This window comes from Strix uralensis, chromosome 3, assembly GCF_047716275.1.
Source record: "Strix uralensis isolate ZFMK-TIS-50842 chromosome 3, bStrUra1, whole genome shotgun sequence".
Taxonomy (NCBI): Eukaryota; Metazoa; Chordata; class Aves; order Strigiformes; family Strigidae; genus Strix; species Strix uralensis.
The window spans coordinates 73,077,317-73,096,153 of record NC_133974.1 but is presented as its reverse complement, the minus strand read 5'-3'; the positions used below and the strand labels follow the sequence as shown (position 1 = coordinate 73,096,153).

Genomic DNA, 18,837 nt, shown 5'->3' with positions numbered 1-18,837 from the left:
GGTCCTGGGCTTAAAGAAAGGCAGCATAAAAGTGGGGTTTTTTTAATGAAAATTAAAAAAGTAGAAAAAGGGACTACTTTACATAGTTCAAGAGATTAAGGTAGAAAAAACAAATGTTCCGCTTCTAATGTGGATTTAAATAAAGATCTTCCTTTGCTTGTTTACTACTGTCAAAAGGGACCTCATTCTGAGAAACATGCTGAAAAAGTGTTTCTTTGTCTACCATGCACATCAGCTGTGTGGTAGACAAAGAAAGATCTCTGTGACTCACTTGTTTTTATACAAAGAAGCAAATAATAGTGGCCGCATCTATAGGTATTGCTTTCCAGTGAATCAGTTTTATGTCATACCAGTCCATAAGAGTCAGAAAAATAATTGTAATATCTGTTGGCCATAACAACATGTTGTAGTTAAAACAGACCTTCACTTTACAGGCAAAAAACAAATTTACAGACTTGCCAGCCTTGTTGAGCTTTTTTTCTTTATTCTGTCAGCTCTGGGACGCTCTGTTTCGCCCCTGGCTGTCTCTGCGCTTTTGGACTTGTTCCTCTACCAGAATATCTCCTAACCTTATTAACATACACTCTTTTTAAGGGGAGCTCTGTGCAGCAGTATGCAACACTGATGTGGTTGTCTTTTGGGAAGCACAGCTGCGAGGACCTTCCTCCAGGAATAGCAAACCAGATAGTTGTTAAGTATCAAAGCAAATATAGCCTCCAGGCAGAAGCACTCCTGCTTTTTTTGACTAGATAAACTAAGAAGTCTTGTGCAACCTATAGCAGTGTCTTGTAGGTGAAAAGAAATGTGCCAGCTGGAGGGGTGTCAGAGCTTTTTCCAGCAGTATTTGTGTCAATAAAACAGCCTGAGACTTTGTTTATAGCCTTGGCAAAGATACCATAGGCTGAATTAGCCATAGCAACAAAGCTATCTGCTCAACAGGAGAGAATCTTCACTTAACAAACTTTTCCTATAAACCTCATGAGGTTTAACAGGAATTACTTTATCTACTAGTAAAATTTGTGGAATTTTACAGACCCCAGAGCTTGGTTTTATTCTTTCTAACACTTTGCAGAACCAAGGTGAGATCTTTTGGCTCCTAGGCCCATCTCTCTTAGCTTATTTCCAGTAGCTGCTGCTAACTGTTCAGTCTGCACAGATGAGTCTTTTACTGGAAGGCAGCAGAAGTCAGGGGGGCTTGGGGATATTGCCTCCTTTCAGCATCTCTCTCAGTACACTTCCCAGGATGACTGTCTTCTCTTGTTTACACAGTCATGTGGTTATAATCCCATCAAATAACTGAACAAGAATGCAATTCCATGGCATAGTTTACAAATCCATCTCGATTAGTATTTTCAATCTGTTTCAAATTTGTGGATCCCTGTAAAGTGAATCTAAGTCTACCAAAGTAAACCTCCTTTTATCAGTTAGCTTTCAAGGTCTCCTAAAAGTAGACCACAGGTGGAAGACCACTCATCTAGAAAAAAAAAAAAAGATCTCCTTTCCAGTTGAAATTTAAGCTACATTTACTCAAAAGTTCAGGACATGCTCAACGCCCCTTAGATTGTAAATTCTCTGGTGTGATCACCTTTTAATTTTCCAAAAGTGCTGCATTCAGTGCATTTGTCACTGTGTAAGCATTATTGTAGCATAAATAATAATTATTGCAGTATAAATAATAAATGGCACTGTTATCTGACAGCCTTCAAAAATATCACTCGGTAAATAAGTTTCCGATCATTGGATTTGGAATATTTGGAAATTATTACTATTAATTGCCCAGAACCAGGATGTGCTTCATGATGGTTGGTAGAGTAGAGGTATTAGGTAAACATTGTCATAGCTGACTGAATTTGTGTGGTTGCACCCTAACTTGTACAGCTTTCATGAAAGGAGATGCCAAGACTGAAAGAAAACATGGGAGTTTCATGGAGCACAATTACAATTGTTTATTCAATTATTAGCCAGTCCTGAAATGACTCACAACACAGCTGCTTAGATTTACAGGCAGTTAACAGATGTAAGTGTTTGTTGGCTTTTTGTTTAGTCAAAGTGATGTAGTGGGACACTGTTCTGGACCAGATGTATCACAAAGTTGAAGGCTTGAGGAAATGGAACAGACTTTTGTCTCTTTCTTGCATCAGTTTCTTTGTGTTTGACTAGGAAAAAGATATTCTGAAGGTGATTTCATCTGACGTATCTTGAGATAGTACAGTAATCTAGTAACAGTATTCAGTGAAAGTTGGGTATTGTTGTCTCTGGGACACTCTGAAAACTCTGGGAGTCTCTGATCTGCTATTTCCAAAGACTCCAATTTTTGATGTGACTTTATTTGGTCACTCTTGCATCTGCAATAATAATACAGTGTGCTGGCTGCTTGACTGGTGAAATTCTTCTTTCAAAACATTGAAAGCTGATACTCAGTTATGCCTCAGAATGATCAGGAACTTTTTCTGTTACATTAACATACAAATTTCATACTTTTTTATATAGATAATTGTTTTGTGACCAGAGATAGAATAATCAATATAGGCCATGTCACATAAACAAGTATTTACAAGATGCTGCAATAACTCGCTTTCCTAAATGATGTTGTTTCTAGTTTTAATTTTGGATTTTTTTCCTGTACTAGCCTTTTATGCTAACCTTCTACATTAAACAAAAGGAATTAACATCACATATCATAATAAACTACTGACCATAGCACTTCAGGGCTTTTTTGTTGTTGTTTTGCTTTTTTTTCCACTTTTTTCTTCTATTTTTCTTCCTTATTTCATTATTTCACTGAGCTCTCTCTTCTGCACCCAACTCCCCTTATCTGAGGTTGAGGTACTGAATTTTTTTTCCGTTCTGTTTAAAGTACTTCTCAATTTTAGTTTACTATATGCACTATTAAAGAACTATCAAAAGCATCTATCCATACTGCAGGTAGTAAGATCTGCAAAAACTGTAAGAGATTTTCTGTCTTTTCATCAATGGCAGATCATTTTAGGAATTATATCCTCCTCCTGGATAAGTACTGACCGAGGTCAATGCAAGTTCCCAGTTGGGGGTTAAAAGCCTTGATTGTTACAACTCCTGATAAAGCTTTGGGACTTCCTTTTCCACTGCCTTGTCTGCACTCGTGTAGATATGTGCAGAATGAAACCAGAGCGGCTTTGTTAAATCTTTGTTCTGGCTTGATAGCATATGATATACCACCTTTCCCTGACCAGTCTGCAGCGACTGAGCATAAGTTTTTCAGTGTAATTTAAACTTGCCTGAGGGCTGTGATGAATTATGCCTGCTGCCCATGACCTGATTGGCTTCTGCCACTCTCAGAATTTACTGAGAGATAGGCAAGTCTTTCCTCAGGCAGCTTTTTGGTGTGCTAGTAGCTTAGGAGGGCACGGGATGCAGCTTTGATGAGGATTGGGACAGCTGGACAGTGGCACAGCAGTTATCTGATAGGTGATTGGGAATGCGTGCTGCATTAGACAGCGATACAGCAAAGGAGATTACAGTCCTCTTAGCTCCCTCTTGCAAATCTGCCCCTCGGGATCCTCTCTGATCTATGCCCAGGGAACTGCCCTTACAACCCGCCTGCTCTGGAGCTGTTGCTCTTTGACGGCAGCAAACCAGACAAGGGAGAATCTTGGGCAAGTTATGCTTGAGAGAAGTAGTCCAGGGACTGGTTGGTGATCTCGGAGCAGTTAGCCAGGGGCTGAATTTAGTTTATTGTCTAAAAAAAAAAAAAAAAGCACGGTTATTACTCATTACTCAGATGGTAGTTTAAAACAATTAGTCTAATTATCATGGAGCATTGTGCTTTAAAAGGCACCACTGAAAGTAGAGAACCACAGGATTTTCGAATAAGTAGTAAAAGTTCTTTTAATAACCTAGATGATCCAGAAGAAACCAAAGAAACCAGTAGTTATATGTTTGAAGGAGTTTCCTTTAAGTTGGAGTGGATTCCTCTAATCAGATGAGCTCATCTGCCATCTGAGCAATCTGAATTAGCAGTGTTGAAAAGTAACTTAGTTGCTGCTTAAAGGACTCTAATGTACTCTTGTGCTCTTAAGACCTCAGATTTGATCCTTCTTTTTTGTGCATGTGGACTCACCACAAAGCATGAAGCAAGGAAAAATCCTTTTAAATGGCATGATCTTGCAGCCCCTAAATCAGACACACAAACCAAAGGCCTCCTTGTGACATGTCTTAACGCTCTTTTTCTGAATAATCAATTGAAGCTAAAAAGAGATCCTTGTATTTTGAGAACAAGCACCTCCTGTGTGCCCAGTAAGCCTGTCTGCTGTGTGAGCAACTGAAGAGGGAACAGTTGGGATCCTGCTTCCGCTTTATTTTGAGTGCTTTTGAATGTCCTGTCAAAAGAAAAATAGGTAAGCATCCTGCATCCTGGAGGGGTTGCAGTGTTCATCCTTACCTGGTGGCTTTGATATGAGGAATATAGAACTAGTGGTGACTTTATTCCAGAGTAGGGTGACTGAAGACCATCCTTGTCCACAAGGTTGAAATTAACTGCTCAGTTCTAACCTTATAATCTAAAATACTCCAATGAAAATTTCATTGGGAAGAAGATAAGCCCTTGTAAGACGGAAACATGTTTTTTGTTTGCAAGGGTGTATATGCAAATGTTTTCAGGAATAAGCCAGCAGAAAAGCTTTCTGGAGGAGTATGGATGGGAAATGTAGAAGGCTATTATCTATCACAATGCTTAAGAAAGCATAATGAAGTGGAGGTTGTGCTTAAGGACCAAGACTTGTAAGGAATTTGAGACCTGAGCTGCCAACATAATTATGCTAGCTTTTGAATTTACCAGAGTCTATTTTGTGAAAACTGCAGCTGGTCTGCGTGCTTTTTTTACGAAATAAAGTTGCATTTGTGGAGGATCCAAGCAGTGTTTCTATGTGGAAAAGCAAGTGATCTCAAAGATGTTTACTTCTGCATAGAAGCATTCCCAGACAAAGAAGGAATCAAACCCTCTCCCTAGAAAGATTAAGTTCAGTCAGTTCCTTCTGTACACTATCTTGTTCTTTTCTTATGTTGACAGCCTTCATACTTGTAACCACTAAACTTCATCATCTTACTTTCATTCTTTATGTACGCTATTTGTTTCCCAAGGCAAGTGTCATGCAAAGTCATCTTGTATTTAAAGTACTTCCACTTAAACTTTGTAGTAAAATTGGGAGTAAGAGACATTTTGAACTTTGTAGTCTGTGATTAAAAGTTTTAGCAGCTGTTGCTGTAAAGACTTAAATATGCTTCCAATTTTTTTCACAGGGGTATCTCATCAACTTGGAGTTAACTGAATACCTACAGGACCCAGGCATAAAGTAGGTATGATAGCATGTTATTTGATATTAATGATTTTACTGGAACATATATTTACCGGAATGGTTATGTACTCCTTGGCATTAGTATACATGAAAATATTAAACAGAAGTATAGCTCTAAAAAACCCCACACTTAACAATATTGCTTTGCAAAGCAAATGAGTGTACCTGTGCCTGCCAATTAAATTGTATCATGGGTGGAATAATTAATTTGGACACTAGGCAAGGAGCACATTGCAGATTTTTTTTTTTTTTAATTTAGGCAGACTGGGGAGTGCCCAGGTTAAGATTACTTCCATTTTCCCTGCCTTACACCCTTGTGCATGGCATGAATGCAGCTGCTTGCTTCTACAGATCCCCTCCCCTCACCAAACAATCAAATCTGGGACACGTCTTTTTGTATTTTAAGTGTGTGTGTGTGATGTCTTTACAAGCAGTTTTCTGCTACTGTTTGGACAGATTTTTTTTCCCCCAAATTCTAACTCAGAACAGATAAACTTGTGCTTCTCTTCAAGCGAATGCTGAAATTCATCATCAGTCAGCAAAACTGAAGTGACACAGATTTCTGTATGTTTAAAAGCGTTGCTTACAGTTTTGCTGAGTCACAGCCAAAATGAGAAAAATGTTAACACGATGACTGGTGCAATTCAGTCCTGGTGATGTAAAGAAATGCTATGGCGTTTGAGATTGTGTGTGTTACATGTGCAAAACTACTGATAGACTGGTTGATATAAGCAGACTTCTTAGAAGAAAAGAAAATCCCAAAGGGGAAGATAATGTTAGGTTACAGGTCCCCAACCCTAGTAAGCAAACCACTTTCAAGTGGTACATGAAGGCAAGTCACTCATCAGTGGTGCATGTGCCTGACTGCAGGAGCAGCAGGAGGGACGGAGGTGAAGAGCTGATGGATGGAGCAGGATCCCACCTTATGTGTGAAGGGAAGGTGGAGACCCTATTGTGTGAGGATATGAGAGATGCTGTGAGAGTGAGTAGAAAAAGGTGTGTGCTGAAAAAGATGGAGGTGGGGGGAGTGGAGGCTTGTCTCTTGCTTGTGCCCAGGAGCGCTGCTGAGGGTGACTGAGGAAGCTGTTTGGGAACCCCCCCAATGCATGGTCTCTCTCCTCTGACACAGGCCACCTGGTCCACAGGCAATACCCAGGTAGAAGTTTCGCCTGCCTGCAGTCTCTTTGTGGCTCATGCCCTTTTCCCAGTAGTCGCCTGGATTGCCTTCAGAGATAAGAGTTCCCACGCTTCGTCCATGTATGTAATTGCTCCAAAAAGGGGTGGTTCTTCAGGCACACTGTTCTGTATCACGGTGTTGTAAAGCTGTAGGTTTAAACCTCTATCATCCTTTCTGCAACAATGATTGGACTCTATCAGTCAGTGGACATAAAAGTGGAGGTATTTGGTCAGTCCACTGGAACACTATTTTTAGCACAAGAAAACAGAAACCAGACTGGCTTATGATCAGCCCTTTGGGGAAAGGGAGGTAGAAGGATGAAGAGAGAGGAAGAGACTTCTCCTCTTGAAGATTTTTCCTGTTAGTCACAGCACTGAGGAAAAACACACTCCATATGGAACAGATCATGTAAGGCCTTTAAAACATATTTGCAGAGACTGTACAGTTTCTTAAAGGAACTTGGAATACTCTGTGGTTTGGGGGTTTTGTTCTTATATTTCCCATTTGGGGATGTGTGTGCATTTTCATTTGTTTTAATTTGGCCCAAGTTAAATGCATCAACCAGTAGTTTGTTTTATTATCATCTTTGAAAGATCTACTCATAAAGAAAAAACAGTCCCTGATTCCCCCAATGGGAAAGAGTTACGAATGCTTCTCTCCCAGTAGTTCCATGAAAGAGGTTTTTGCTGCCTCTTTTTTTTTTTTTTTTTTTAAATTGGCATACAAAAGAAGGCCAAATTTTTGTCCCTACTACAAGGTCAGAGCGTAGCGTGCTGAGGCAAGGATACGTGCTCGGTCGGATGCTGAATTCAGACATGGAGCAGCCATGCAGTGTGGGAGGTCATGACCAGAGGGCTGGGTTTAGCGGAGCTACTGGTCACATCTGAAATTACTTGCCCTTTCCCAGTTTGCCCTGTTGAGTGACTTTGTAGAGCACCATTCCAGAATACTAACCATGGACTCCAGCCTTCTGTGATCTGCCTTTCCTGCCTGACAGGACAGTGACGGTTGGCAAGGAAGAAGGGGTGCAGCAGGACTTACTCCTTGGTGATAACTATGCTCTAATTCTGCAATGTGAATAAATGTTATGCATAAGAATGGCTGTCATTAAAACACTTGGGGTGGGTTTTTTTTTTCCTTTAGTTGAGGAGCTAATATAGTCCCACTTATTAAATGCAAACCTTCAGTTTGAAATGTGGCCAAAATAATTCATAAATGTGTTAATATTAAAATTCAGCACTGGTCTGAAGCATAGTCAATGTACATGTTGGGAAAGAGCTCTGGGCTTTTGAATTAATGGTACAGAAACAGACTCTGCCAGAGCTTTATTGCCTTTTTTTTTTTTTTTTTAAAGGATTCCAGTGAGAACAGGTAAGATGAGGGCAAACACTGAAACTTCCTGCTTTTCTGAATTACTGCTGTAATTACTTGTTTTGACGTGGTAAAACGATGAGCTATTCTAACCTCCTAAATTTCCTCATATTCTACGTGCTCAGTATTAGCATGAGTAGAAGGAGAAACTATGTTACAGAACAAAGCAATAGAGCTTTACTGAATGTGAAGTATGGAAAAAGGTTTTACAGGAAACCAAGGGTTTTGTTAGGGCTCAGAAGAGTAAGGACCACTGAACATGTATGAAGAATTCAGGCTTTATTTAAGCAGTTTCTCTCTTTGTGCGTGTTTTACACAACATTAAAATAAATAAATTAAAAAGTAACTTTAAACTCACCTTTTCAAAGAAGATGGCCAGGCGGACAGCCAGGAGGCAGGTGTAGTCTCTACAACGTCTTTGAATTTTCTTTTTACGGGCTATATTTCAGGGCGGACTTGCCCCCTTCGCATTTTAGCAATTCGGACTCATCTAGCGAAGCTCTCACCGTTTAGTACCAGTGTTGTGCGTTAGGTCATTGAATTTCAAACCGGCGGCGGCGAGGAGCCGGGGGAGCGCTCGGCGAGGCGGGGATGGGGCGCCCGGGAGTGCGGTGCCCTGACAGCGGAGGGAGGGCGGGAAAGCCGAGCGCTGGCTCTCTGCATGAAAACAGTAGCTGATTTTTTTTTTTTAATTATTTTTTCTCTCCCCCCTTTTTCCTCCCTTCTTCTTCCCGGGGCTGTAATCCAACTGCTGTCTTTGGCTCGGCTCCAGAGACAAGTCCGAGTGGTTAATCTCTCTTCCCCCCCCTTTCCCAGCCTCCGCGCGGGGAGGAGGAGGAGAAGACGAAGGGGAGCGGAGTCAGCTGCAGCCCGGCTCCGGGCCGGGCCTCCCTGGGGAGGGGCTGAGGCAGCGGCTGGGCTGCGGGAGCTGCATGGAGGAGGGGAGTTTCGCAGACTCCCCTGCCCGGACGGGAGGAGGAGGAAGTTTGGAGATTAAGCCGCTGCCCGGAGCCCGAGCGCACGGAGGGAGCCGGGGCGCGGCCACGGGCGCTGTGGGGGGGGACACTCGGCACCGCTGCTGAACGAGTTACCGGCGGGGGCGATAACCGCCCGCACCCCTGCCCCTGGATTTTAAACGGGAGCAGGGGCGGCGTGCGAGGGCAGAGGACGGCGGGAAGCGGCCGCGGCCGGTGAGCACGGGGGCTTTGTTCGCGCGGGGGAGGGGGCGGCGGGGGAGGGGGCGCGGCGCGGCCGGTGAGAGGCACCCGGTGCCCTGCAACCCCCCGGGGGGTGGTGGCGGCGGCCGCCCCAGCTCCCGGCCCTTGGGGTCTGCGTTTCGTGTCCGCAGGCTTTGTGCGAGCCCCGCCGCTGGCAGCCGGCGGCAGCGGGCACCGTGCGCCGGGCTCCCGACTGGGCTCCGGCCGCCGCCGGTGGCTGCTGGCTTTGCCCCCCGCTATGCTGCGCGTCCCGGCGCTCCGCCGGAGGGGAGGAGGCAGCCGCGCCCGCGGGGCCGCGGCGGGCTGGCGGCACGCCGGGCTGGGCCGAAGGGTGAAGGCTTTTTGGGGAGGGAGGAGGTGTTTCTTTTGACATAGGGTAAAAGCGCACGGCGTTATAGGTTTGTGCTGTAGCAAACCCGTGTCTTCTGGAAAACTCTGTTCCAAAAAAACCCCTTAATTTTTGGTGGTTTAACGTAACATTAATGGGATTGTGGTAAGGGTGGCCTAAAGAGGGTTAAAAATATGTTTGAGCTTATCGTTAAGTGGCCGGAACGTCTTATTCTGGTGAGGGAAGAAGAGGGAGAGGCAGTGGGGGCAGAACAGTGTCCTGCCGCGCTGTGGGACCCCGGGTGCGCTTCCCCATCTCCTGCCTTTGCCTTTTCCCTGCTTTGTGGGTTGCGTGTCCCAGTCCTTGTCACTCTTGTTCAACGAGGAGCCTTTCAGAGCTCATCCTTCGGTTAGCGTTGACAGACCCGAGGCACTCGTTTCCTTCTTTCTTCACAAGATGCAGTGCTCAAAGTATGAAGAAAAAGGACCTGAAACAAACTTAGCTGTACATTCAGCTGGCTTCCAATACCGTCTCTCTCCAGTTGGCTTTTTTTCTCCCTTTAATTATTAATTGGCAGGCTTGGAAACAGCTGTGGCCTTGCTTTTTTCCTTTAATGTTTGCTGGTACTTCAGCAATTTAATAATGCTGCCTGGAGAACCTGATGACTTATAGGTGTTTTGAAAGCTGTGTAATAAGAGCCTACTAATAGTCTTCTTTTGCTACTGTTTCATTCTTGGAGGGAACAGTCTCCGCTCCTGGAGAGTTGCGGTTCAAATTTCCACAAGCGTTTGTTGCCCGTGCCTCTAGCTAAATTTATAAAGGAATCCTGTTAGCTTGTACAAAGCTAAATCTGGCTGTAGCAACTCCTGGCTGTGTAATTCACTGTGGTTGGCAAGGCACAATATATAGGTTCCTTGAGATTTATTTTTAAATTATTTTTTTTTGGTGTGTGTGGCACGTAGTTGTCATAATTTTGGGAACTCTTTACCAATGTGTGTGGGTGCTTTGAGATGAAAACATAAGAGTTATGCTAAGGTTAGAAAATGTATTAATAGGACGCTTGTCTTGAAAATATGAGATGGCAGTTTGACATTGGCCTCTTAATGAATATTGGTATTGTTCTCCGGTCCGTGCAGATGCTTAGCTATTAAACTTTGACTCTCAACTTCTCCTCTGTGGTCTCAGTTGGCAAACTAGAAATGATACAAAGCACTCCGATAAAAGGTCCAGTCTTAAATGTGTTCATTTACAGGAACGCTGTTTTTTTCTCACAGACCTAGAAGCCCTAGGTAAACAGTGTCGACCTGTGGCGGTATGACTGAGTGCATCCCTGCAAAGGCATGTTATGGTTCTAATGCTAGGTGTTAATGTGTCATTTTTGTTGTTTACTTACGATTTTCAAAAAAAGAAAAAGAAGAAAAAATAGGTGTGTAGTCAAATTAGTTTGTAATTTATAGTCTTAACATCTGGCAAAGACAGTACTGACTTGATTTTTAAGTGAGGGTAGGCGTTAAGAATGTGCAGCTTTTGAAATCTTAAAGTAGTGAACTGAGTTTGTTGGCAGCTCTCATGATTTCAGGACATCTGCTAATGTGTTCTCCTTTTTTTTGGGCAGGATGTGAGAACACAAGTTAACTGTCCAAAGGCATACTTGGGGCCTAAAGTGGCTGACTGTGAGGCCTTGGTGTAAACTGTGCCCAGTAGAAAAAGTTTGGAGCTAACCGACTGAGCTCTTGGTACCTTCCTTTGTGGTGTGTTTTTTTCTGAGGGGTGTTTTTGTTTTGTTTAGTTTTGTTGGGGTTTTTTTGTGGGTGTGTTTTTGTGGGGTTGTGTGGGTTTTATTTTATTTTATTTTGTTGTGACCTAAAAGGCTAAAGCTAGAAGGAAAGTGGAAATATCTGCTTACTTATTAAACAAGTACTTTAGGCATGTCATGAGCACATGGTACTTTTTGCTACTGATACCTGTATATGTTGGTATGGTTGAACCTTTCACTGATGCAGTTTTTCATGTGGTACTGGTGTTAGTATTTTGCTAAGTCATTTGGAGCAGTGTGCATGTTTGAAAGCTTCCTCGTGTGCATTTGTTTGGATAGCCATATACCTGTCGTCCTCTGCCTGTCCTATGCTTGTGATTTCTTGGCTCTAATTCAAGAAAGGCTCCAATTCAGGCCCTGTGAACTAGATAGGATTATAGTAACTGATGAAGGCACATACTTGAAGCTTTATTATCTTCCAATGCAAACTCTGCAGTGCAAAGCTGATCTGTTTTCTGTAACCATGTAACACTAACAGAACTGTAATTGTGATAATGGCTTCTGTCATTTTACCTTACTGAAAGGATTATTTGCAACAGGAATAGCCGAAGCTCTGTGATAGCATTACCCGTGCAACTTGTAGGGTCTGGTGAGTACTTCTGAGATCAACCCAAAGACAGGGCTAAGAAGAACACAGTTACAAAATCTGCTGTTAGTAATTTTGAAGACTTCCACAGATTAGTCTGAGATACTGCTATTGAAAAAAAGGTTTTGTACAGAGGTATCATCTCTGAAATATATGTGCCCCTTTGTATTTAAAAAAGACAAACCCGAAACCAAAACAATTCCCCGGGAAGAATACTACAAAATGTGAACTCAGAATGGACAGTTTATTTGGTTTTATCTTTTTTTTTTTTTTTTAAAGAAATCCCAAATAACAATCTTTTAACAGATGTTTAGCACACTTATTAAAGTATGCCAAAGACTCATTCAACTGTTGTTTTTTATTTATTTGTTTGTTTGTTCCCCTCATGCTTGATTGCCACTCCAGCAGTTGCTGGGTACCACTAAGTCTCTCCCCAGCCAAGCCAGAGCTGCAGCTCATGGCCTTTGGAGCATGGGGTGGTGAAGAGGAAGGCGCCACGTTGCTGGGTGGCAGTTGGAGATGATGCTCAGCATGGCCTTCTGATGTACTCCAAGTCATAGGATCAGATGGCTGAGTCAGGAAATAACTGAAATATCTAGTCTGATGATAAAGGGAGCCGATTGCAGGACTCTGAGAAGTGTTTCTCAGATTAGACATCTATAAAGCCGTGGCAATTATAAGTTACTAGTAATGTAATGTCTACTGAAGTAATTTGTAGTAGTAGTGATTATATATGGCAGTCCTCTTACAATAAGCTGGAATTTTTGCTTGTGGGGACAATGAAATGTCTTACCACTACTTACTGTAAACAACATTTTGCTGTTGTAGTGTTCAAGGGCAGGAGGTGGGGAGAAAAGAATTATTGCATCCCCTCAGCAAAGTCTAGAGTGGTGGAAAGACTTGCAGAGGTATTGCTGAACGGTTATTTTTGAGAACCTGCGTTACTGTGATTACACAGAGTTTTTGTTTGTAGGACTGGCAATGAGGAAAGAAGTGGAAGAAAGCGTTATTCTTGTAAACTGAGAATGCAGAGGACATGGACCCTCTAGTTCCCCCTCTCCCCCTTTTTTAAAGATGCTTTTCAAAGCATTTCCAGTAGCTGCTCATTTAATAGTTGATTAAGCCTCTCATTCTGGGAGACTAACCAAAACCACCTAAAGAGTTGTGCTGCATCACCAATCCCAAACAGTGTCCTCCCCATCCCAGTCATGGCTCAGACTTCCCGAACTTGTGTGTTTGGTTTATTAACCATTAATCTTGTAATATTTTTCAGTTCCTTTTGATTTTTAAGCCTATTAAAGTAATATTTTCCAGTTCTTTTGTTGTAACTGTAATGCACAGAAGCTTCTTTTTTGAAAGAAAAGCTGAGATTACCATGAGATGTCATAGCTCCAAGACTTGGGGCTTTAGAAAAACATCACACGTCAGGGTGAGTGGGTGGAACCACAAAACCGAGGGGGGAACAGGGGCAGAGTGAGTGAAGAGGTAAAGTCAGTCTTAGGCACGTCACCAGTGCAGTGGCAACAGTTATGATTGGAAGTATGGGAGCCTTTTATATATGTGGTTAAGAATACAAGAGAGGAATGTGAACTGATTAAATAATAACGTAAAAGTATCAGCAAAGCCTGTTTTGTTAATTCAGTTTCTAAAGTGGGGTGTGTGTGACAAACTATCTCATAGTTTAGAAGTTCCTCGAGTCACTTCAAGGGTAATTTTTTTTTTTTTTTTAGTTGTGGTGGTTTTATCAAATAGGTCTGTCTAGTCAGATTCACCAAAAGTCAAGTTTATATGAACTTGTCCTAAAATAGGTTTAACTGCAAATTTGATTACAAGTGCAGGAAAAGAAAGGGGCCTAGTCAGGGTGGACTGGGGAAGGAAATGGAGGGAAAAGCTACTGATACTTATCAAGGAGGCCTGAAAGAAGCAGCTGTCCAAGCAAAGTTACGAGCTGCTTAAAACCACTGTCAGCTGCTGACTGGGGTGCCTTCTGAGGGACCTGAATATGAGGGTGGTCACTGCCTGTGTTCTTGCTAATCATGATGCAGAGCGTTGCTGTGAAAATAGAAAGCAAGGTGTCAGTTTAAAAATTCATCTAGAAGAGAGACTTGATGCATTTGACGTGTTCTCTTTCTTCCTTCTGTCCTTCCTTGGCATAAACCCCACTAGTCCTGCTTCCTAGTCCTCTCCGGGACCATGGGTAGTTATGCTAGTGGAAGCTGCATGTGTGTCTTATAAGTGCAGTGAACAGGTATAGCTTGGACTAGCAGCTGTTTCCCATGCAAACTTGTGACTGAAGCAGTGCTAATTATCTTTGAATCCTCTAAGTCTTGCTCGCCTGCTCTGTCATTGAGTTTCAGACTGCAAGTGGTGCCAAGCCTATTCCCGTAAGCATGCGTTCTGTAGAAACTTGCATGTAAGCCCTGCCCAGATGTTTTAAAACCTAACTTAATGAATGTTAATATTGAAATATTTGAACATTCATATCCATTCAGACATTTCAGGATCATGCCCCAGGCATCAGTATCGTGCAGCTAATGTTTCCTGCTGATAGGATGCATGCGCCCTCTCATTGGAAGCACTGAGCAGAGGTAAAAAGGGTGTCACAGGAACAGTGACAACCTGCTCAGTTGCTTACTCAGAGCTGTTGTAGATAAAACCTTGATACCTAGCTCAGGAAAGAGAAGGCTGTTTGGATTGCCCTAAGGAGCAGTGTCAGGGACGGCTTAACAGCCAGCTTCCTTTAACGGTCACCTGGGTGCGGGCTTCAAGGTCAGCTTCTGCCTTTAGTCAGCCCACATGAGTAGTCTCTATCTCCTAGATTTAGTGCATAGGCTCTAGCAATTGTACTTTCTCCCATGCCTCCACTTGTGTTAGGTGGAGTTATCTGTAAACAGAGGCAAGTTTTCCTCCCTAACCTCCTATAAACTCTCCTTTGTTTACCAAGTATTTACCAATGTTTACCCCCCTGCATGTCCCCTAAGATTAGGTACACTGTCTGCTGCAGCTTTGTTGTGATTGCTACATACCAGTATCAACTTGCTGGGTTTTTTGTTTTGGTTTTTTGTTTGTTTGTTTGTTTGGGGGTTTTTTTGTATTTCTGTTGCCTATCCTAGTGAGTCCAGGTTCAGCTGGGCTGAGGTCTCAGTGCATTTCAGAAACGCAGTGGCAGAACAACTTGCTTTCTGCTGCTGTCACTGATCTGTGGTACTTCAGTCTAAAGTAACATCATGGTTTGTGTCTTTGATACCTGGTATGAAGGAAAAATTATAGCTCCTTCTTTGTAAGTAATTTTGAGAATAGATGGGTGAAATGAAGAACTACTTATTATGCAAGTCTGTAATCTTCTTTTATCACTTCAGTATGCGCAAAGCTTTCCACTTGCTGTTTAAACTGCAACCAAGTTAATATCAGCAGAAACATTGTTTTAACTTGCAAGCAGGTTTGGTGCTGCTGAGATTAGCATACTTCACACTCAAGTGTTTGTGAAGCTTTGTCACTGTTTACTTTCCAATTCCTTGTCATTATCCTGATAACATAGCTTGTGTGGTTGCTCAGAGAACTGTCATACCTTAGTGTCTGAGTGATGTCATCATAGACTTCAGCCCATTGCAGAAACACTAATTTCTCTGAAGGATCAGCAGTCTTAGCCTATTTGAATGGTAGACAAAGATGTACTTAACAATGAATCGTTATTGAATTTGGAGAGACAGCTTGCCTTCCCTCATATACTACCAGCATACAAAGTTTTTAATTTCTCCTTTCCATCAGTCTTCTCTGATAATTATCAGTCTCTCTCATGTTAGATGACTCTGAAGTCATAAATGTCTGATTTGATCTATCTTGGTCATTTTCTGCTCCTGCTGCCTTGAGGAGGTTGCTGTCTCTGTCCTGCAGGCAGACAGGCCCACTTGCCACACTCCTCCCTGGATGTAGCCTTTTACAATCCTTGCCTTATCAGGCTAGTTATGCTGTGAAGTCTCTTCTGTCTTGTGGTAGGAGGGTGTCATCTCTAGTATCATCTTCTCCTGAGCTTGAACTCGTTTAACCTTGTGAGTTTTTCCCAGATTTCCAGGGAAAGCCATTAACTTCCTTTCTGAACATCTACCTGCAGCACCTAGTATCAGGCACAGTGTAGGCTCTTTGGTAATCCACTGTGGAATTTTATGATGTTATTAAATGAAAGATAGTAAGTAATTCCTGAGGGCATCAACAACCATGTGATCTCCAAGGTTTCTTTCTGATTTATAGGGAAGTATCTTGGCATGCTTCTGCTCCTCCATTGCTTTAGATGACATTGTTCCTAAACTGGTGTCGGAGATGTCTGTATGCTAGGAGAGCCAGTGCTAGGCAAATTTTTCAGCTGAAAAAGACCAGGATTTCTGCAGACCTTCCCTTCAGGAATCACTTTCCTCTTTCATAAAGTCTGCCAGCAGGGGTATGCAGAATAGAGCATCAGGAAAACCCCATCTTTCTTTTTGTGTGAAGGACAGAGTGGTTTGCCAAGGCATGTGCCATGCTGAGCAGAGTTTAGAGCTGATCTCCTGCGTGGTGACTCAGCCTGGTGATCTCCATTACTGCAGCTTGCACTTTGCCACTTTATCTGCAATGTCACTCTCTCTGGTAGCATGGCCTGTTACCAACACAGGTGTGCTTCCTTGGTCATGCTTCCTTGGTCATAGCTGTACACGGCAACAACATCCCTCAAGTTCTACAATCTCACAGCTAAGCCATCCTGCTGTTCCCATGCACAGTGCAGATCCAAAAGAAACCACATTGAAGAGGTTCATCCTGCAACTCTACAGCAGAGGGTCCTGCCAAAAAAACACCCCCGTTGTGAAATGCAGCCAATGGATTTGGGTCTTGTACCTTTCAGGCCCCTCCAAAGCAGTTTTTTCATCCAAAGTGCAGCATAGGCACTGACTCAGATTCCCACAAGCTCAAAGCAAAGCAGAATAGATATTTTTCTTCTGCCCTTTGTTGGTGAAGCCTTGATGTGATGGACCTATGATGTGCACAGGTGGTGTACGGAGGAGAAGAGGTTTCTTCTACATGCCACTGCACACTATTTGGATAGGAGCTGTGTCTGCTTTTCAAGGAAGAATTCTGGAAAAACAAAACCACAACTATCTGGTTTGCTGTCTTCAGGAGAAAAGCTGGTCATCAGCCTTTCTCACTGAAAACCTGTTGCTTTCTAGTGTCTTTAATCTCTAGTGGACAGTGCTTCCATGCATACCTGACAGATTCATCTGCCTACCCTGGCTGTGTGCATCAAGCAGCTATTCAAGCTTCCAGAGGGCTATGGGTGCCAGGGCCATCTGAATGCCTCTTCATTGCTGCTGTCTTGGAGTGATGAAGAGTCTGCCTGATATATTGTTCTCTCTTTCCTTTTGCTCTCCTTTAAATCAATGCCTGTGCTCCATGAAGAGTCCCTTTGTTTTTAATAGAGGATTGGTGACTCCCCTCTTCTGACAATTTCAGAAAAATGTACTGGGTTGTTTTTTCTTATTTGTTAGTTATAAACACTGAGTCATACCAGGAGGTGATTAGTTCTGGTACCTGGGTCAGAGTTACTTGCCTATGCCCATACTTGCCCAACACAAGACTTCTTTCCTGGGGACAGTTTGAGGTCATAACAGGGGTGGTCTGGAGGAGTTCTGGTGAAGATTCACTCTTAGTCGTTGACCTTGTGAAATTCGGCCTTTGTGTTGTTCACTGTTGTGATCGGGTAGAGCGAAGGAAACTCTAGAAGCGCTCCATGTACTTAGCCCATGAAATTAGTTTAATATGTCTGGGAGAGCGCTCTTCATGTTGCATGTGGAATAAATCCGTTTCCTTGGGACGCGGCACATCTTCTGTCTGTTCATCACAGTTAAGTCATGCAATGAGAAGGTGCTTCAGTGTGTGGCCTTCCCTTGATGTAATAGGCAAGCTGCTTTCCTTGGCCAGAGAAGTTGGGCTTTAAGTACTGGCACATAACTCGGTAAAAATCACGTCAAATCAATCCTTACTTTAGTCCTCGTCACTGGTGATTAAACCTGCACAGTGGTTTGCCGTCTAACACATGTGAACTTCTAAAAATTTTATGGTCAGCTTTTCTTAGAGGGCTAGTATGTGAAATTGTTTGGCAAGAGTATTTGTTTTAAAATACTACTTAAAACACCATTTTATTATGTAGAATACACAATATGATGCCAGTTGTAAGGATGAAGTTGTCTGGATGTGAGGTGTGATTTATTGTGGTTGGGGACCAGATAAGAGCAGGGATGACAATGAATGGAACAATTGTCTTGACACCCTACTTGTAATTTAAGCAGATTCCCACTTGTAAGTTTGTGTAACAAAATTATACATAGTTGGGTGGCTTTGGCTTTTTGGTCTTTTCCCCTAGCAGAAACAGGCTAGGGAAGTTCTTAAAAAGCAGAGATTTCACAACTCAAACCCATGGTTTGAGGGAACCAGTTTATTGGAGCGAAGTGATAGTGTTAGCCTTTCACTGAGCATCTCAGTCCAGGACCGTTAGTGTGTAGCATGGAAGGGTTATGCGTCACACTTTTTAGGAAAACTGAGGTGAAGATGATCTCAAAGATTTTGAAGAGAATAACATAAAGCACCCATCCTCTTACTGAAAATTATTTTGGTTGTTTCTCATGCAGACTATACCCAGAAAGAGAACCCTGATTTTTACTGAGTTTTGAAAGACAGTTTTCATGTTTCTGCACTTTTCATTTAACGTTACAGTGAAATCTCCAGGTGCCAGAATGTTTTTCACAGGACAGCCAGTCATATGGTTCAATATCAACTTAAATATCTGAATGTACGTTTCTTTGGTTTTTTTGCTGCTTAAACTGCTATTTGGTTGATCCTTTAGTCCTATATATTTTCTAAAAGTGATAAAGAATGCAAAGCTTTTCTATTAATAATTGTGATATATTTCTGGAATAACTAAGGCTATTTTAAAACATGCAAACTTTTGAAAGATGAAATAGAAATTATAGGACAAATTACAGTA

General features: G+C 42.5%; 1 protein-coding gene and 1 long non-coding RNA gene across 5 annotated transcripts in view; one reads left to right on the top strand and one right to left on the bottom strand.

The window, feature by feature from the left end:
* Positions 1-1,921: 1,921 nt before the first annotated feature.
* Positions 1,922-8,770, bottom strand: LOC141940962 (uncharacterized). Its single transcript, XR_012628170.1, has 2 exons — positions 8,240-8,770; positions 1,922-3,718 (listed from the first exon to the last, which is right to left on the bottom strand). It is a non-coding gene; the product is annotated as an uncharacterized LOC141940962 (long non-coding RNA).
* Positions 8,771-8,978: 208 nt separating this feature from the next.
* Positions 8,979-18,837, top strand: part of PLEKHG1 (pleckstrin homology and RhoGEF domain containing G1) — a 130,438-nt gene continuing 120,579 nt past the window's right edge. For 3 of the 4 annotated variants that reach the window (XM_074862866.1, XM_074862865.1, XM_074862863.1), the window contains exon 1: positions 8,979-9,071. The gene's annotated coding sequence lies outside the window, so the exon portion shown is untranslated. The remainder of the gene's footprint in view (positions 9,072-18,837) is intronic. The other variant, XM_074862864.1, reaches the window with a different exon arrangement.